We start from the raw sequence: 20,044 nt of genomic DNA, 5'->3' as shown, positions 1-20,044 counted from the left end.
TTCTTTGTAATTCGAAAAAACTTTTCGTCCACATTTAAGCTCATCCTACCGAACCGATTTTGAAAAATCAAAAACTGTTCGAAAGATATCATTTGGGAATGATACTGATTAATTTTAGGTGAAAATCTACCGAGCCGTTTTCTTGTAATTAACTGTTGAAAAAAAGTGTTAAATTTTCGTCCACATTTAAGCTCATCCTACCGAACCGATTTTGAAAAATCAAAAACTGTTCGAAAGATATCATTTGGGAATGATACTGATTAATTTTAGGTGAAAATCTACCGAGCCGTTTTCTTGTAATTAACTGTTGAAAAAAAGTGTTAAATTTTCGTCCACATTTAAGCTCATCCTACCGAACCGATTTTGAAAAATCAAAAACTGTTCGAAAGATATTAGTTGGGAATGATGCTGATTAATTTTATGTGAAAATCTACCGAGCCGTTTTCTTGTAATTAACTGTTGAAAAAAAGTGTTAAATTTTCGTCCACATTTAAGCTCATCCTACCGAACCGATTTTGAAAAATCAAAAACTGTTCGAAAGATATCATTTGGGAATGATACTGATTAATTTTAGGTGAAAATCTACCGAGCCGTTTTCTTGTAATTAACTGTTGAAAAAAAAAATTTAATCCTTCTTTCATGGAACTTTTTTTGGCGATATACATCATGGTGTTATAGAACTTACTGTAATATTACGGCCTTACAACAAGTAGTTTAATTTTAAAAATTCGTCAAACTTTGCTAAAATTATTATCGTTTTTTTAAAAGTAGGATTGATGAAGTATATTATTTACACATTTTTTTGATCAAGTCGATTATTTACACATATCGGGAAGTTCATGTAATTTGCCTCAAGGCTAAATACCAAACCAACTAGTTTACATTTTCTACTGATTATTATTCTACGAAATAAAGTTGCTTAGTTGCTTAATTAAAAATAATTCTACAAATGTTGTTCATTATTTCACAATTAATCATTTTCTAGAAAAATGTGTATTGTTACAACCCCTGGTTGAGGCTAATTGTAACGTCTACCAAGGCAAGTAGTAACAACAAAAAAGTGACAATACCTCTGATAATTTTTTATTCTAAGAAAATTGACTTGTTTCTAAGTAATTCTTCCGTAATTCCGTAATGCATCGGCCTGCGGGAGTCGGCTATGCAGGATGGTTTACATAGCCAATCGAAGCAAAAAAAAAAACTATTTTAATATCTTTTAAAATGTCTGTCACTAGTTACGCCCGTTACATGTAGCCTCTAGCTTCCCTATACTTAAAACTAATATTCAGGTACCATAAACTAAATTCAAAAGCTGAAAACCAAAAAACCTACTAACGAAAAAAATACTTTTGGTATGAATATTGATATTTTTACATTTATCTTCTGATAGCGACGTCGTAACAATTACGATGATGGCTTTTTATACATCTTTTGCCTGCTATTTTAAATTAGTAACACTAATAATAAAAATTTCTATACTTTTCTTGTTTTCGAGATAATGAAGGTGAACCTTTTTACCCGCCGATCTATAAAGCACGCTCTACTCTAAAACAGTGATATTAAATTTTCTAGAGACTTGTTATATGTTACTACCCAAAACATATTTTAATCATTCTGTTTGTACTGATCTTTTTATATTATATTGACATGACTATGTTATTAAATTATCGTATCTATTAAGATAGCAATTTTAGTAATTTGGCAATCTATAATATTGCTTATAGTACACTACGGTGCTAAATACCAAATCTTTATTTACCAATTGCCTTTATTTAGTATATCGCATTGGTTTCAACAAAAACTTGTCGGTCACATGTTATAAAATAAAATAATAAGAACTAGAGCAAGTGTGTAATATCTATTAAATCACTCATTTTATGATTCGGCGATAAACTTTATTTTACTGAACATTATTTCGTCGTCCGTATGTCTATCTAATTACCATCTAATCTACAACATAAGAAGATCTTGAAACATAAATGAATTGTAATTGAAAATTATACAGAAAATATCCAGCCTAAATTTGTCTTGTCAATGGATTTTCATGAATTGTTTTTGGTGTTTGAGACCCAATATCTACATTTTAAATTCATAGGATAATTTCAAACATCAGTACCATTTTCGTGTGCATATTACATTTTAATTTATTTTTTAATAATATTAGTTTAATATTTAACAATCATGAGTAATTGTAGTGTTTTATATTTCAACAAAACAAATTTTGGGGTCAAATAATTCAGACTTACAGAAATCAACGAAATAGTTACCAACATCTTATAAAAAGGTGAAATTCCATAGAAATGTAGCACGTGGCTATATTTTGCTGGAACCATTTATTCCGATTTGCGGCTATCTATATTATTTTGAATAATTAATTATTAAAACTATTATAAATTATTTAAACTAAGTCATAGTTCGTATCGTACAACTATGTTTGTATAAAAAATGTAATAAAAATTAATTTAGGAAGGAAAATAAAGTTATAAACTGTAAAGTTTTCTAAACACTATTATATTACAAAATATAATTCGTTAGCGGTAGCAACAAATTTTCAACCTGTACGCTTCAATTGTTTGTATAGTGAAATAATAATTAGCACAATTACGCCGATAGCGAAAATCAATTCGTGTTTCAAAATTATGAAACTAGTAGTTTATTGCGTCTTAATATATATATATATATATATATATATATTGAACAAAATAAACATATTGAAATTCAAGATACAATAGTAACACATGAAGCAAATACTATGCAGAAAACTGAGAATCTATATATTTCAATTTTTTTAGGTTAAGAAAAAAAAGATAAAACCATATACGCTTTTATATGTCAATTTTCAATTTTAATACATATATTCGAATGTGCATAAAAATCCTCTGAGCCTACTTTATCCCTGATTTTTTGAAAGTATATAGCAACAACGCCTAAACATGCCTTGATTAAAAAATAATTGTATTTCAGGGATATGAAAGTTAATTCAGTGTAGCTACTAGAACCGTGAAATAAAGCCAAAAATAGACTTGCAAATGTCACAAATTAAAACAAATGTTAGAGCTAAATAGCCTCTGCACCTGGGTTTATTTAATTTCCAATCTATTTTCGTTATCACAATAAATTAAAATATATGATATTGATTCACAAATTATCTGACCTCTGGCATATATTAAATATCGCTGAAAAGTAGAATGGATTAATAGAAATTACAAAATATAAAATATTCAATTATAATAGTTATATTTAACAAATTGATTTTGATTTTTACCTTCCAACTTTTATTATGTTTTGACTACTCTAATTAAATTCTGTTTTTGACTTGTATGTATTTTATTCTGGCTTGTATTCCTAAACAATTTAGTGATCGATACAAAGTCACAACACATAACATGTATAAACTACCACACTATATTCAGAAATGTGTTTTTTTTACTAATTTGCTAAAATTTGCCATCTGCCCCTTTTTACCCTATAGGCAAGGTAACATTGCAGGCAAACAGATCCAGTATCTTATATTTAATTCTAAAAAAATACGAAATAACAGCTGCAATACTCAACCAATACAGAATATAATATAAGATGTCTTTTTATAAACCTTTGTCCCTTTACTTTCTAATATTGTTAAAAAATCCAAACTTTACTTGTTTTTGAGATATCGGTGGTGAACCTTTTTGCCCGCGAACTTTTAAGCACTCTTCTATCCTACATCAAGTATACGTTACGACCGAATGATTCATCGTTACTTTATTTTAGGATCATCAAGTAGTATTGATAAATAATCTGATTAATTCGCACTAAGCCAGGAGAAATTTAAATTGTTTGGCATTGGATGTCAGTTTTGTCCACGAGATACTTCCCCGTAAAACAATCTTAGGAACTTGGTGATATCACTTTCAAATGACACCGACACTGATTAGGAAGAAACCCACGCAGATTGTGATGAGAACGCTTATGTAGCAAATTTTTAGAAACATTCTTCGTGAGATAACATAATCAATATATGCAAATTTCAATATTTATTGCAATCACACTGTTGTCTGAAGGGCATAAAAATAGTAAGTTTCAGAATTATTTTTCATTCTGTGATTAATTTATTATGAAAGCAAAAACTGTGCGATGAGATTATGACTGTAAACTAGCTGTAAGTGGAATTCTGTCTTAAGGCAATTAAGGCATCGTGCCTTAAGGCAAATTGCTAGAACTTCCCGTACCAAAAATTATTATTTTTTTAAAACAATTAACATTTCTGAAAAAAAATTATTTCGAAAAAATTAGATTTTTGAGAAACTATAAAGTTGACAAAAAATTACTTTTTTTTAAAAAGAATTTTTTTTTGAGAACAACATTTTTTTAAAAGAAAAATGTTTTCTTTATATTGACATATTTTGGAAATTCTGAACTTTTTTTCAAAGCAATCGTACTGTTTGAACTGCATAGAGACGAAATGTCAAAGCGCGCAAAGTGCCGCGCCGCCGTCTAAAGCATAAGTATTGGTACGGAACCCATAGAAATGTAAAAAAAAATTATACTTATTGTTAAAATCTCTATAAGATATCTGATAATTTGATGTGCATATGTCTAATGTTCATTTTTGACCGCCAAATGGCTCATTTTTTTATTTTTTCCTCCATATCTCCAAAGTCGTTGCACCTGCCTTTCCAAAAATTTGAACAGTTCTTCATTTAGTCAATAAAAATAAAATGTTTTCTGAATTATTCAAATCGGACGTTCCGTTCCCTTAAAAACTGAGTTACCGTTTTCGGCACTTTTTGCCCCGTATCTTCGGAATACCTTTCGCCTTCGCCAAAAACTATACAGCACGTCTCCTTATCAATACGAATCAAATGTTTTTTGAATTATTCAAATCGGTTGATCCGTGTTCCCGAAATCGTAGACGAAAATTTGTATCCGCTCATACATCCATTTTTTCTAAGGTATGCCAAAATGTTCAGAAGGTTTTGAAACGTAAAGATATATAAAAATTTTCATTTTCGATTTTTTTGCGATTACTATAACTTGCCCTACGGGAAGTTAAAAATATAAATTGTAATACTAAAATATGCGCAGTATATAAAATAATAGTAATAAGTAATAAATGTTTTTAAAATCACATTTAATAAGGTATGTATTATTCACTACTATATATAATAGCAAAAAAATCTAAAATGATTTTTTTTATATATCTTTACGTTTCAAAGTATTCTGAACAATTTACCAAATCATAGAAGAAATGGATATAAGTGTATGCGTATTTGTGTGCGGTTACAATTTTTTGTCGACCGGATAAACTGATTTGAATTATTCAAAAAAACATTCGATTCCTATTGACGGGAAGACGTGCTCATTAATTTTTGGCCCTGTCGTTTCGATGATACGGGACAAAAAGTGCCAAAAAATGGTAGTTTGGTTTTTGAAAGAGCGGAGCGTCCGATTTGAATGATTTATTCATTTCAATAGATATTTTATAGAAATTTTAATAATAAGTACAGATTTTGTCAATTTTTCTCCAAAAATCTCAAAATTCCCAAAAATCAATTTTTGTCAAAATTTAAAATATTTTTTAGAAATTTCAATTTTTGGAACGAAAAGCTTTAAGGCACAATGCCATACACCACTAATTAACTTCCCGTAGGGTAAGTTATTGTAATCGTCCAAAAATCGAAATCGAAAATTTTTACATTTCTCGACGTTTTGAAGGTTTCTGAACATTTTGGCATACTTCAGAAAAAATTGATGTGTGTGTGTGTGTATGTATGTATGGATACAATTTTTCGTCCACGTTTTCGGGCGCACGGATCAACCGATTTGAATGGTTCACAAAACATTCGATTCCTATCGGTAGGGAGATGTGCTGATTAGTTTTTGGCAAAGGCATGTCCAGCAGTTACGGAGATAAAGAGCAAAGAGTGCAGAAAATAAAAATTGAGTTTCTGAGAGAACGGAGCATCCGATTTGAATGATCCAAAAAAACATTCAATTTGTAATGACGGGGAGAAGCGGTGATTAGTTTATGGCAAAGGCAGGTCGAGCGGTTTTGGAGATACAGAGCTAAATGTGCAAAAATGGTAGTTTTTGAGGGAACTAAGCGTCCGATTTGAATGATTCAAAGAACCTTCTGCATGTTTTAACAAAATAATTGATTTTGGAAAAAAAAATGTTTCAAAAATTTTTTTTTTCAAAAAATTTTTTTTTAAACAATTTTTTTTTCAAGTTTTATTTTTTTTATTTTTTTTTTCATATCGAAAATAATTCAGATTTCTATTTTAATTCTGTTCTAATATACCTTAAACAAATAATTTCAACTTTCCAATTCAGTTTATGTAATTTTTATAAATATTAGACAATGTTACAATATTTATAATAATCTATTTTAAAATATTTAATATTCCTCGATCATCTCGTTACGGTACGGAAAGTTCCAGCAATTTGCCTCAAGGCACGATGCCTTAATTGCCTTAAGACAGAATTCCACTTACAGCTTGTTTTATATAATACTTACACAAATACTTGTTAAATGTAAACTTGTACTTTTCAAAATATATAATAATAGGCTGTATTTTCGTTCGTTTGCCACGTGCTTCATCTGGCTAATATGAGAAAAGCTAATTCCATTGAGAAGATATGCGGCTTTTAATATCAAACCAAAGTGATGACAAGATGCGAATAGCGAGAATTTTTGAAATTCCGCGACCTACGAAGGAGAGTATCTAATGACATCATTCGGTGCGGAAATGCTATGCCGATTCGATAGACGGGCCCGCGGCTTACGTTAGTCACCGTTCAAGAATCCGAGCACACAGTCCGCTTTATGATCTTGCTGGCTGGCGCAGACACATCGCAAGGGACGAGACGATCTCGACGTCGATTCGTGTTATTTCACATCATGCGTTTCGAGATATTTCTATATTTGACTACTTTTTATAATCTTTCCACTGCAATAAATTGATTTTTTAATTTTAGATATCTGAAATAATTAACGAGCGATCTTCATGATCATAGATAGTTTTATTATTTTTCGGAGCATTAATTTTTTTTACAGAAAAGTTCCATGAACTAGTGGTGCCAATTGCTGGAACATCCTGTACCGAAACATTTTTTTTTTTTAAAAGCTTGGAAGAAATCAGATTTTTGAAAATTTTAAAATTTTTGAAAAAAATTGACTTTTGAAAAAAAAATCTGTATATTTTGTTAGTCTAACGTGTGAACATTGGTACAGAACCAACATAAATGTACACAAAATGTGTACTTATTATTATAATCTCTATAAAATATCTGATAATATTAAGTGCATATGTCTAATGATCATTTTTGACCGCCAAATGTCATTATTTTTTACTTTTTTTTATTAGATCTCCGTTTTCTGAATCATTCAAATCAGACGCTCCGTTCTCTCAAAAACTAAAATACCACTTTTTACCCCGTATCTTCGAAACGGCTAGATCTGCCTCTGCCAAAAACTAATCAGCACGTACCCTTATCAATATAGGAATCGAATGCTTTTTTAAATCATTCAAATCGGTTGATTCGTGTTCATGAAATCGTCGACGAAAAATTGTATCCGAACACACAAACATACACACATACATCAATTATTTGTAAGGTATGACAAAATGTTCAGAAACCTTTGAAACGTAAAAATATATAAAAATTTCCATTTTCGATTTTTTGCGATTACTGTAACATACCCTACGGAAAGTTAAAATCTGCGTAACTCGAAAATATCATTCTTATATGAAAAAAACATGTTAAAAGAAAATCACTAGAAAAAAGCCTTTTTTGTCAGTTTTTAATATGATGAATATTAAACATATTGAACAAAAAATAAATATTATTACATTCAATATCAAACACATTTAATAAATTATAAGAATATTAATTTATTTTCAAATAAATTGTTTTCAATTTAGAACTTTAGGGTAAGATGAACCTAATTCCAAAATTTCATGGAAATTAGAGCACAGTAAAAAAAAATCAGACCAAAAACGCTCTATTGTTTAGTAATAACTAATAATAAAAATTCGCAACTGTAACATACATTAATACTGCGACAGTAATTTACAAAAAACAATGAACATATTTTTGTAGATATAAACAAATTATAATTTAGTGTTTATAAGTTCATGCAAATGCAATATTAATCAATTTCGTTAAAAAAAATATTTTCAAAAACCGTGTCAGATCGAAAATGTGTAAAACGAGTACCGTGTAAAACGGGGGATAGATACAATTGTTAATAGATAAATAATTTCAATACTTGCAAGTATCATTTATTCACAAAAGTATGATAGTATACCAATTTAAAAAAAAACTAAAACAAAATACATATATATTCTATGCATACAAAATTATACAAAATAGAAGTTTCGAAACAAACTTTGTTGACAGGCCATTTTATTACCACAATATGAAAAGTCACATGTCATTTATGAGCCGACTGGCGTGCGAACACATCCTTAGCAAGTTTTCGCATGGTAATTTTATTTAAATATGTTAATATTCGAAAACAATTTTCTTCTTCGTAGCTTCGATAGAGCCAATTGCATCGTCGGCATATTCTCGGCCATCTTAGAAGAGTTTGCTCAGTACCATTTTTTATTTAAAGCACACTCATCTTACACCACATTTTAAATTTCAAGTTTTAGAACACATAATTCAAATTATCACACAAAATTTGATGCAACTCATTATATAATATACATACTAGAAAAATCAGATATTATATTATAATAAAAAAAATGGCTGAATGCAACAACATACGCCTACTTTTCTTTTGATTAACTAATTCGGCAATCGCAAGGGATATAACCTTAACATATAAAACGTTATTTTTCTTATTACATGTGTGTTGCAATTACATATAATATTCTCTTTGAATACTATTTTTGAAAGAGAGGTGACTGACTGACGAGCAAACATTAATTTAAGACGTCACACTTGAAATCCTGAACAACGAATATGAACTATGACGGGATTAAACAATGTTAGATAGAATATGAACTATGACGGGATTAAACAATGTTAGATAGAATAAATATAACAACCAAGTTCTTAATACAATAACAGAAATAATACAGAAATTGAATTTCTATTGAATTTTTTTCAGTAGATCGCCACCTAAACTACAGTGCATCCAGACAAAGATACCATACATTTAGGACAAAAGACAATTTCAATGGTCATTTGTCAGTACTTTCAATAAATAATTTATTATAACTGTTCAGCATGTATATTATACATCAATGGATAGAAAATAAATTTAACCACAGGTAAAACTATCACCACATGGCAACAAAATGATAGAAACATCCCGTACAGAGCAATATGTCAGCGGCCAGTTAGCACACATATCACATACGAATAGAATGTTCTCTGAATTCAAATGTACAATAACATTATAGTAGCAGCATAGATTTCCGGGTAATTGTCAAACATCAAAGTTTTAAACATTAAGAAAATATATTCTGCTCCATACACCAGAATGGACTACACACCCACTAGGATAACTACTATCTATAATTATATTTCGTTGCTAATAATGAAAATAACTCATGAAATATAACTAATCTGATCGTTATTAAAAAAAAAAAGAAATAAAAAAAATATTTTGACGTCAAATTTAATGCAAATAATGCAAATTGATCATTACAATAATTTAAGTCTTGCTTGCAATTAAATACAATCATTACATTACATCAATCATATTTAAAAACAGTATTTCAGCATTTCTATGTAGACTGATTGCTGAAAAAAAATAGCAAAAACGTACCCAGTCTTCCTATGTTAATTTTGTCAAAAAAGCAGAGTAAAATATGAACAAATCTTACTGCAATGAAAGTGAATATAAATGTTAATAAATGGATTATGGAAAAAATCAAATTACAGCATTCTTGAAAAATATTCTTATATAGGCTGTTCAATTTCTGAAATAATACAAAATTCTATTTTGCAAGCCTAATTACAACATTAAATTGGTGCATAATATATTATTTCGATTAAATCCTCTAAATTATTTCACACCATATAATGAACACTCATTTTAACGAAGCTTTGCAATTATAAATGCAAAAACATTTCAAACTGAACTTAAACGAAAATGCAATATTTTATTTGAGTATTTTAACCCTAAATAACTTTTTTTAATGGAGAAAGTTGAACATTTACATGATGGATGACCGGTTATATCCACACATTTGATGTACGAGTATAATGGCGTTAAACCTAATATGCAAAGTTGTGGGTTAACCACAATTCGGATATATTGCGATGCCAAACTTTGTGGGTTAATAGCAGATAAATATTTTGGTCGCAGCAGCACAAATTCTTAATCTGCATCAGAACTTGGAAAATATGTTTCCGCATTTTTATTGTTTATCGACATTTTCCATGCTATCACATTATACAAATTCTAATTAACTCGGAATTGTTTATAAATTTAAGATGGAATCAGCAATTTTTATAGACGAGAACTAATATATCCAAATAGATAAAATCCGAAAGATATTTGTGAAAGTCTATTCACATACTACGTTTTATATTCGGATATGTATAAAATCTATTATAAATTAGAAAAGAAGGAATATATGCCAAAAACATTCATATAATGCTAGCATTGATAGTATCTTATCTATCATGAAATGAAGAAATTCAATTTAGTTTGAAATTAATTAAATTAAATTAAAAATAACACTAATTATACCAAAGGCGGGTCAAATAACCCGTCTTGAACTTTGAATTGGAAAATCATCTCTAATTTTATTGCTTTTGAAAATCTGACGGTCGGACTTTATGTGCTAATCAATTTTTGGATAGAACAAAGCTTCCAGTAAAAATTTATTTGAAAACATATTATATGTAACATTAAATTATTAAACATATTATATTATATGTAAAATTGATTTTTTTTGGAAAGTAGCTTTTTACTCAAAAAATATCGTACAAAATCAGGCAGTACAAGCCTTTTGAAGATATAAATAATAATATAAAAGTAAAGTTAATACCTGTTGCATTTTCATTGATAATTGATGTATGACCCTACAAAATCGTGCACGAAGCAAAAGAATAATGATATGGAACAATTTTTATCGTTAATTTTTCTATAGGTAATTGTTCTCTAACAATATAAAGCAATGATATGCATTTTTCAGAAAAAAATTCATATTATAATATAAACATAAAGTGTGTATTGCGGATGTCGTAATTAGTTTTTTTTTCCAATATCATTGCTTTAGGTGGCACAAATATCTCGAATTTGTACAATCGAAGCTAAATGTCTCGAGTTTGTATTAAATTGCTTTTTACTGAAGCCATAGAACTGGGCGCCGATTTTCGAGAAATCCGTGAATAATAAAAAAAAATAATAAACAAATACAAAAAAAGTTATTGTCTAAGTCTAATACAAAAATTTGTCTCCATTATTTATTATGAGAATTTATTATGTTTATGAAAGAAAATATATTTATTAATTATGATCAATTGTATTTTCAGATTTCCGATCTAACTTCAATATTTCATACACTGAACATGTCATGATACACAAATAGAAGTAGGAATCATTTAGACAAAATAAAAAAATCATTCCTAAATAGTTTCATATATGTGTGTAAAATATTAGGGAAAGTGAGAACAAAATGACCCTTAAGTCCCACTTTCCCCTAATAAATTGTTATTTGACTATATATTTATTTATTCCCAGAATTAAATTATAAAATATTTTTTCAACAAAAAACAATAAGATGAACATTCAAAAGTGACAAATCTGTACAGGGTCTTTGAGGTCCCCGACGTGGAAAGCGCAGTCTCCAACAAATTGTAAAAAGAATTTTGTTGCAGAGAATGAAAAGAAAAAATATGTTTTTTCCTCAATCGATTCAAGTTGGGGAAAAGGTAGGTAAAACCTTTGTAAACATTTAGGGGTTGTTATTATAATGAAGTTGACTTCAATATGAGTAAAATAAATACTAATCTGATCAGCGCAACTGAAGGTATTTAATTTAATGAAGAGGATGTCGATAGAAAATGAGCAAATCATTCATATTTAAATCGTAATTATTTACGTAAAATTTTTTTTTTCAGCTAAATCCTGAAATACGTGTCAAATGATTTTATGTATAATATCCATAAAAAAATCAGGCAAATCTAAAATGTGACATTTTATTTACTCCAAAATCCATGCGATTTGTAAAAGAATGACCCATATACTTCTATCATGTATCATTTTCATACCCATGTGTATTGTTTATCCAGTGAACGAAAAAATCAATAACGCCAATATTTATTTTCAATCAAAATATTTAAATTCCCAATTTTAAGATGTAATATAAATGTTAATCCAAGTTATGTAACTGACATGCCAATAACGTTAATATTAAAATTCTTTCGGAAGTATCTGGAGGCTGGTCGTTTTGTCATGATAAAATACAAGCGATTGCATCGGAAGTTCGTTTGGGCGAATTTCATTTCCACCAGACCATAATTCACATCCGTTCCTTCGTATCTAATTAATTATTTTTAATTACTTTTGCCTAAAGCTTCTGAAAACACAAAGACAGCCAAAGAAAAGCATAATCTCAGTAAATGTTCGAGGGAAGTTTTCATTGTCAAACGATTCATATTTTTTCTTTTAACAACTGCTCTGTCATCTTTACATTGTCCTTAATGATATATACTACAAGACATTTTACAATCTTCATTTAAAACACCTGGCCAGATGGCGAACACTTAATATAATTTTTTAAGACAATTAATTTAAGTAGATATAATTTTACGCAAAATCGTAATTTTAAATGAATATGATAATTATATCGTACAGATAAAATAAGAAAAAAATCAGTAAGATAAAATAATAGATACTCTAAAGTCTAAATGATTATGCAAATGATAGATAAGCTCTAAATGATTATGCAAATAAATACAATCATGATTAATCACTTAAAAAAAAATTACTTTTGCCTAAAGCTTCTGAAAACACAAAGACAGCCAAAGAAAAGCATAATCTCAGTAAATGTTCGAGGGAAGTTTTCATTGTCAAACGATTCATATTTTTTCTTTTAACAACTGCTCTGTCATCTTTACATTGTCCTTAATGATATATACTACAAGACATTTTACAATCTTCATTTAAAACACCTGGCCAGATGGCGAACACTTAATATAATTTTTTAAGACAATTAATTTAAGTAGATATAATTTTACGCAAAATCGTAATTTTAAATGAATATGATAATTATATCGTACAGATAAAATAAGAAAAAAATCAGTAAGATAAAATAATAGATACTCTAAAGTCTAAATGATTATGCAAATGATAGATAAGCTCTAAATGATTATGCAAATAAATACAATCATGATTAATCACTTAAAAAAACAAGGAAAAACTTTATACATAAAGGAAAAACTTTATGCATAATTAAATACTGAATTATTATAAACAGATTCTATAAAATATACAAAGAAAAATAGTTGTCAATTGTTACCTTGATTTTTGTGATAGCGCCAAAGTGAAGATCTGTAACAAAAAAAGATACTAAATTAATATTTTTGAAAAAAAATAGTATATAATAAAGTATTAAAGTAAAGAACAATTAGCATTAAAAAAAAGTCCTGTAATATTATCTTGTTATTGTAATTAATTGTATAATAATAATCACAAAGCAATATTTCCATAAAAGTAATTCAAAATTAGTCTTCAGCTTTCATATACTAGTCCAAATAAAAATCTAATGCCGAGCTAATTTACAGAGGAGTAAATTTTTTTGTGAATTAAGTAATTACACTAATTAAGATATATGGTAAAGCGGGGCTTAAAGGTCTGCGAGTATAAAGATCCAGCACCATATTTTGAAAACAAGTAAAATTAGGAATGGCTTTGACAACAATATTTGAAAGTAGAGGGAAACAACAGATGTGTAACCACCCATCGCCTTAAATCCAGCACGTCAGGATCCAGCATATGGGTTAAAAAGAGACAGAAGAAAATTTAGAAAAACAGTAAAAAAAATTCTAAGATTAGGAATTAATTAGGAGTCTTACTGAACATAGTTTGATAGTGGTTTGATACGTGTTATGTGTTGTGATGTAATTCATTTTAGTATAGACAGTATAATTACTAAAGTCAAATTGGACCTTTGTGCATATAATACCCTGGTCCAAAGAATTGGATTTTTTTGCCAATATTTTTACCAAGACTTAAATTTAGTTTATTTTTAAATATTAGAATGTATGCATGTGTAATTTATATAGAAGTTATAAATACATAATTCGACTAAATGTGTTAAATATACATTTTGATAGATATACATAGTTTATAATTTATGTTGCCTTAATAACGTATACGAATTTGAACTGAAATAAAATTCTTATAAAACTAAAAATTAAATTCTTGTCTGAACTGTATAATATATTTTTATAACGTATTTCAAATTTTAAACTGAATCTTAAAACAGGTAAAAATCTTAACTTAAAACCCTGCGGAAAGTCAACAATAATGACAAACGTTTCTATTATTTTATTGCGCATGCAATAATTGAATAATTTCATTTATACATTGAAACAACATTTTAATTAAAATGCTTTTTGATGTACCCAATATTTAATAACTGAAATATAAAATCGTTGATTGGTCGAATAACGTTTTAACGAGGTGTTTTGCAAAGCGAATAAAATCGCAAACCAAATTATAATATATACATATTTGTATATAATAATGAAGTAAGGTCTGTTTAAATGACTATATGTGAAATTTGTTTAGATCAGAATAATAATAAGTCTAAAAGATAAATAGTGATGACGAAAAACTTTCACGGAATATAACTCCGATTTATTATTTTCAATTTTAGAACCGATACGATATAGTTCATAACATTAGTAGTTAATTACCAGCAATTAGATTTTGCGTACTGTTCAAATTACCAATTAATTTACTTTTGTTCTTGCTAGCTGGTAAATTAACAAAATAATGGCTGATCAAAAAAAGTGACACAATTATAATCAGTTCCCCTGTTTTATGAAGCCTGCAATGAGGTTGTTTTGTGGAAAAAAAAATGTGTATTGAAAACATTTTCATCTGTATTGACAATTTTGAGATGCACGAAAGAAATGCTCTACTATAAAACACCTTTAGTGCAGTAAACGGAGAGGAAAAAAGGGTATAACCTCTGAATTTTTTTACTGTGCTCCGAATTGAATGAAATTTTGGAATTAGGTTCATCTTTCCCTCAAGTTCAAAAGTGAAAACAATTCGGGTTGCGCCATCATTCCGCGGGGGGATGACACCCCTAATTACATTTTTCCAAAATAACGGAAAAAAAGTTTTTATAAAATCGTGAGTTTTCTGAAAATAGTTTGTACTAAAGTAATTAATCTGCTAGAATCCATCAAGATGTCTATAATGAAGTGAATTCTAGATGGAATGTGAATTACTTTAATTCTGATGGAAATGGCGCTCATTAAACCACATGATTTAAAAGAAAAAAACTTCGTATATGTTTCTTATTTGCACGATAGCTCACTCATTTTACACGCAAAAAACTTGTATCAGCACTCATTTTAAAGCTTATGTTGAGCACTATAAAACCCAATTTCACCTAAATGCATAAAATGTAAAACCTCGACACTAGATGGCTTTAAATACAACAATTAAATTTTGAACGAAATAAAAAACGACTTTGCTCTTTCAAATCTTGCTTAATATTTTTTCTAGAACACTTTTTGTAATACCGATTTATTAAGATTTTTATTGACATTATTTTGTTCATTACACGATTTTCGTTAAAATGTATATTTTAGGAGATATTTGCAAAAAAACGAAGAAAAACGCCAGAAATATATGAATCTTTAGTGGCCAGTAACTTGAAAAGTATTAGTTTTTTTGAAAAACTATTAAAGACATTTTTTTCTTATAATTAATTCTTCTATCGATTTCCGACGTTATTTTGGAAGAATGTGATTACACAATTGAGAAGGGGTGTCATCCCCCCGGGGGTGATGGCGCAACCCGAATTGTTTTCACTTTTGAACTTGAGGGTAAGATGAACCTAATTCCAAAATTTCATTCAATTCGGAGCACAGTAAAAAAATTCAGACCTAAAACGCTCCGTTTACTTCACTACTTGAGTTGAATAAAAATTTGAAACGAAGGAAATAGTAGAAATAAAACTTTATTTGCATCGGATTGAGCTATAAATCCGTACAACTCTCAAATCAACCTAATCGCACAAAAAATATTTCATAAAAATCGATCTAGATAATCATAAGCACTTTCATGCTTGACACATGAATCGACATAATATATGAATATATTATATACACATATTTCTCTAGATAAGAAATTTCATAGGCTGACAAGGATTTCGCATTGCATTTCAACATCGTAATGTATTATAATGGCTTAGGACGATATTTGATAGTACTGCTTCTCAATTTCAGGATAGAACTTTCGAGGGATCGATTCCGCGCCCTCGCACTACTATGAAGGCTGAAACTCGTTTAAATTTCTCCTTATGATTTTTATTTTTCTACATTGTGAACATGCGTCTATAAAAGCTGAATATAGAACTTGTTTGCTTCTAACCTTCTTTCAAATAAAATAAAATTGTAAAATCTAAAAAATATAAAGTTCACGCCATTCTTCTATTATGCAGCAGAAAATTTTCTTTCAAGATCAAATAACTCTCAACACAAAACATGAAAGCCATGATTTCAGTCACGATACAGATCTGCGAAAACAAGTTTCGCGAAAAACAATGATTACAATCTACATCATTTTAAAAACATCATAACAAAATGCAAATTTATGCATGCAAAGAAAGAGAAAATAAACAAATAAACATCAGTTGTTTTGTAAAAGTTATATATTGCTAAAATAGAAGAGAAATTAAAGTGTGCTTAGGAGGTTGAAATTACATATGCGTAAGTAAAATGTTGCAATCTTTTGGGCACTTCCAAAATTAGTGATCATAAGAAATTGAGTTATTACGGCAAATTATTCGCATGATTTCCTGATTTTTTTTTTTTAGATGGGACAAGAAATATAGTAACAAACAATACGAACAACAGTTGTACATTTAGGAAATAATTCATACCATATATATGGCTTAAAGACAAATTAAGACAGTCACTGCGGATGAATCTCTTGTAAAATTTAAAAGTAACACATGCTTTTCGCAATTTCAATTCATTAATATCTATTATTAATAATAATACGTAACTTAATAAAAATTAATATAATACGTAGAGCAAAATTAATAAATAATTGGCCTCTAAATGCTCGCTTCTGTGCTGAGTAACGCCTAAAGTGCAAATCAACCACAAAATTACGCATATAATAATTATACTACATCATTTAATACAACTTATTTATAATACTATTTAGAGAATGCAAAACAAAGCTATAAGCATATGTACACAAGTTTCTTTTTCGTCATATTTTATATTTCTCATTGTAAACTATGTGTTACAATTTATTTCGATACTAGTTCATTTGATATTCATTTTTATTGACATAATAATGAATCATGTGCGCTTTATATATTTATATTACATGTATTTTTTTTAAATAAAAATATCCTGAAACTACAGAGGGTCTAAAAAGTAACTACTAAAATTCATGTATTCAAATTATAATATTAGGATATAAAAATATGTAGGGTAGGGCGAGGGACACAAAGATCCAATTTGACTTTAAGTAAATATATTGTGATCAGTCTCCACAGTTTAATAACAGCTTTGTTAGCAGCAGAAAGAACCTACATATATGTTTGGCATCGACGGTGGTATTTTGTTGTCATCGGTGGTTCCTACAATATATATAATCTCGATCTGGTATTATGTCAGAAATGTTCATCAGCAGAGTTGGATTTATTGAATTTATCTTTTGAAAACGCGTTTTTTTAAACTTAATTTTAACTGGTCATACCTTTGCCAGGGTAAAGATTCAGTTGGTCTTTTTTACCCCACCTAAGTGTAAGCTTTTGTAGAGGTTTTATAAAAAAACTGTTCTTATGAAACAATTAACGTATACTTGAAAATTATATTAAGATCTGGTGAACTAAGCAACAGTGCTCACAATCAAAAAACTAACAACGAAGGAAAATACTTTTGTTACTTATTTTCAAACTTTACCGTTTATCTCTCGATAGAGACGTCGTAAGGATCAAGGTGATGGCTGGTTATACATCTTTTCTCTCTACTTTCAAATATTGTTGTGAAAAAAATTTTAACTTTACTTGTTTTTGAGATACCGGTGATGAAACATTTTACCCGAGGACCTTTAATCCCCGCTTTACACTATACCAGTAATTACGATTTAAATTAAAAATGATATGCGTCTTTACTATTATTTGTATTCAATTTAATTATATTATTATTTTGAATACGGAAAATATAAAAACCTAAACCCCAATTTTATTTATGCTTTGATTTATGCAAAATATTGAAGGTTTATTGAATGTTTGTATTAGAGAGAACGGACTTCTTTATTCTAGAGCTTGAAATCATCTAGATAAGTTTAGAAGATGGACCTACCGACAGAAAAGCGTACAGAGTACGATAAAAATTGGAACGGCGTATAAATACATTATTTACATTTGCACATTTTATATGCGTGTATGTATATATAAAATACAAATCTATTTAATAATTCACAAGATATGCTGTACATCAAACCGACTTTGTCGACGCACGTGCGAATGTTAAAAAATGTATGGGGTTGGTTACTCATTAGCACATTTTCACACCGACCGAATATGAACGCCAACGCAAATACCTGATCTAATTAATTTTGATAATTTCAAGCCTCAGGAAACGCACACATTTGCACCAATACATTAATGGAAAACATCAAATATTTTAAGCTTGAGCTTACCAAAATAATTTGCTAATACATAAAGTATTTCATTATAGAAATTCGAATTTGAAAGGGTACGTATGATAGATACGCCGTAGAATTTTAGCAATGCAATTTCCACATCGCAAATGTGGTAATACACAGCCCCAACTGTCAAACTTTGTGAAATAGATTAAAGCCAAATCATTTTGGAAATAATTAGTTTTCCATGTGATTATAGTCAAACGCATGTGAACACATTTGAACCAAAAGCATGAAAACGTCAAAGACTCAACCTAAGAGTAAATGACAATATTTTAGATTGTGATGTTTTTATATATATATTATATCGGTCATTATAAATACCTAATACATTTATAGCACGAGTAACAATTTTGCAATTTATTTCAGAAAAGTGCTTAAATCAACCTTGGACAATCTATCATTATAAAATAAAGCTAGAAAACATTGCAGCATTTGCAAATTACCAATTAGGAAAAGAGAGATATCAACACATTGAACAATAATAATAAATAAACTACTAAAATCGAAAAACTATAGCTAGATGTCCCAAATTGTAAAAATCTCACAAATTTTAACTTCCCGTAGGGTTATAGAAATCGCAAAAAAACGAAAATGAAATTTTTTATATATCACGACGTTTCAAAGGTTTCTGAACATTTTGGCATACCTTAGAAAAAATAAATGTATGTGTGTTTGTGTGCGGATACAAATTTTCGTCGAGATTCCGGAAACAACCGATTTTAATGATTAAAAACACATTCCTGTTGATTAGGAAACGTGCTGATTAGGTTTTGGATAAGACAGGTCTAGCCGTTTCGCAGATACGAAGCAAAAAGTGCCAAGAATGGTAGTTGATTTTTTGAGAGAACGGAGCGTTCGATTTGTATGATTCAAATAACTTTTTTTTTTATTGACGAAATGAAGAACTGATGAAATTTTTGGAAAGGCAGGTCTTACGGTTTCGGAGATCCAATAAAAAGTGATAAAAATGCCATTTAGCGCACAAAAATGATCATTAGACATATGGACATCAAACTATCACATATTTTAAAGTAATTTTAATAATTATAATATTTCACTTCAATTTTATTCACTTTTCTATGGGTTCCATACCAATGTTTATCCGTTACACCGCAATAACGTATCGCGATTGCTTTGAAAAAGGTTCAAAATTTCAAAATTATTTTGAAGTATAAAAACTAA

General features: G+C 28.8%; 1 protein-coding gene across 2 annotated transcripts in view; it reads right to left on the bottom strand.

Moving 5' to 3' along the window:
• The window catches only part of LOC113378001 (beta-arrestin-1), a gene marked incomplete at its 3' end in the record, with an annotated part of 290,018 nt that overhangs the window by 252,800 nt on the left and 17,174 nt on the right, over positions 1–20,044 (bottom strand). For both annotated transcript variants that reach the window (XM_026618488.1, XM_026618489.1), the window contains 1 exon segment: positions 13,470–13,501.

The sequence above is a fragment of the Ctenocephalides felis genome, unplaced genomic scaffold, assembly GCF_003426905.1.
Source record: "Ctenocephalides felis isolate EL2017-DRISC unplaced genomic scaffold, ASM342690v1 CF-g0.4_SCAFFOLD_01886, whole genome shotgun sequence".
Classification (NCBI taxonomy): Eukaryota; Metazoa; Arthropoda; class Insecta; order Siphonaptera; family Pulicidae; genus Ctenocephalides; species Ctenocephalides felis.
Note: the sequence above shows the minus strand (reverse complement) of the source record. Positions and strands in the feature narration are given on the sequence as shown.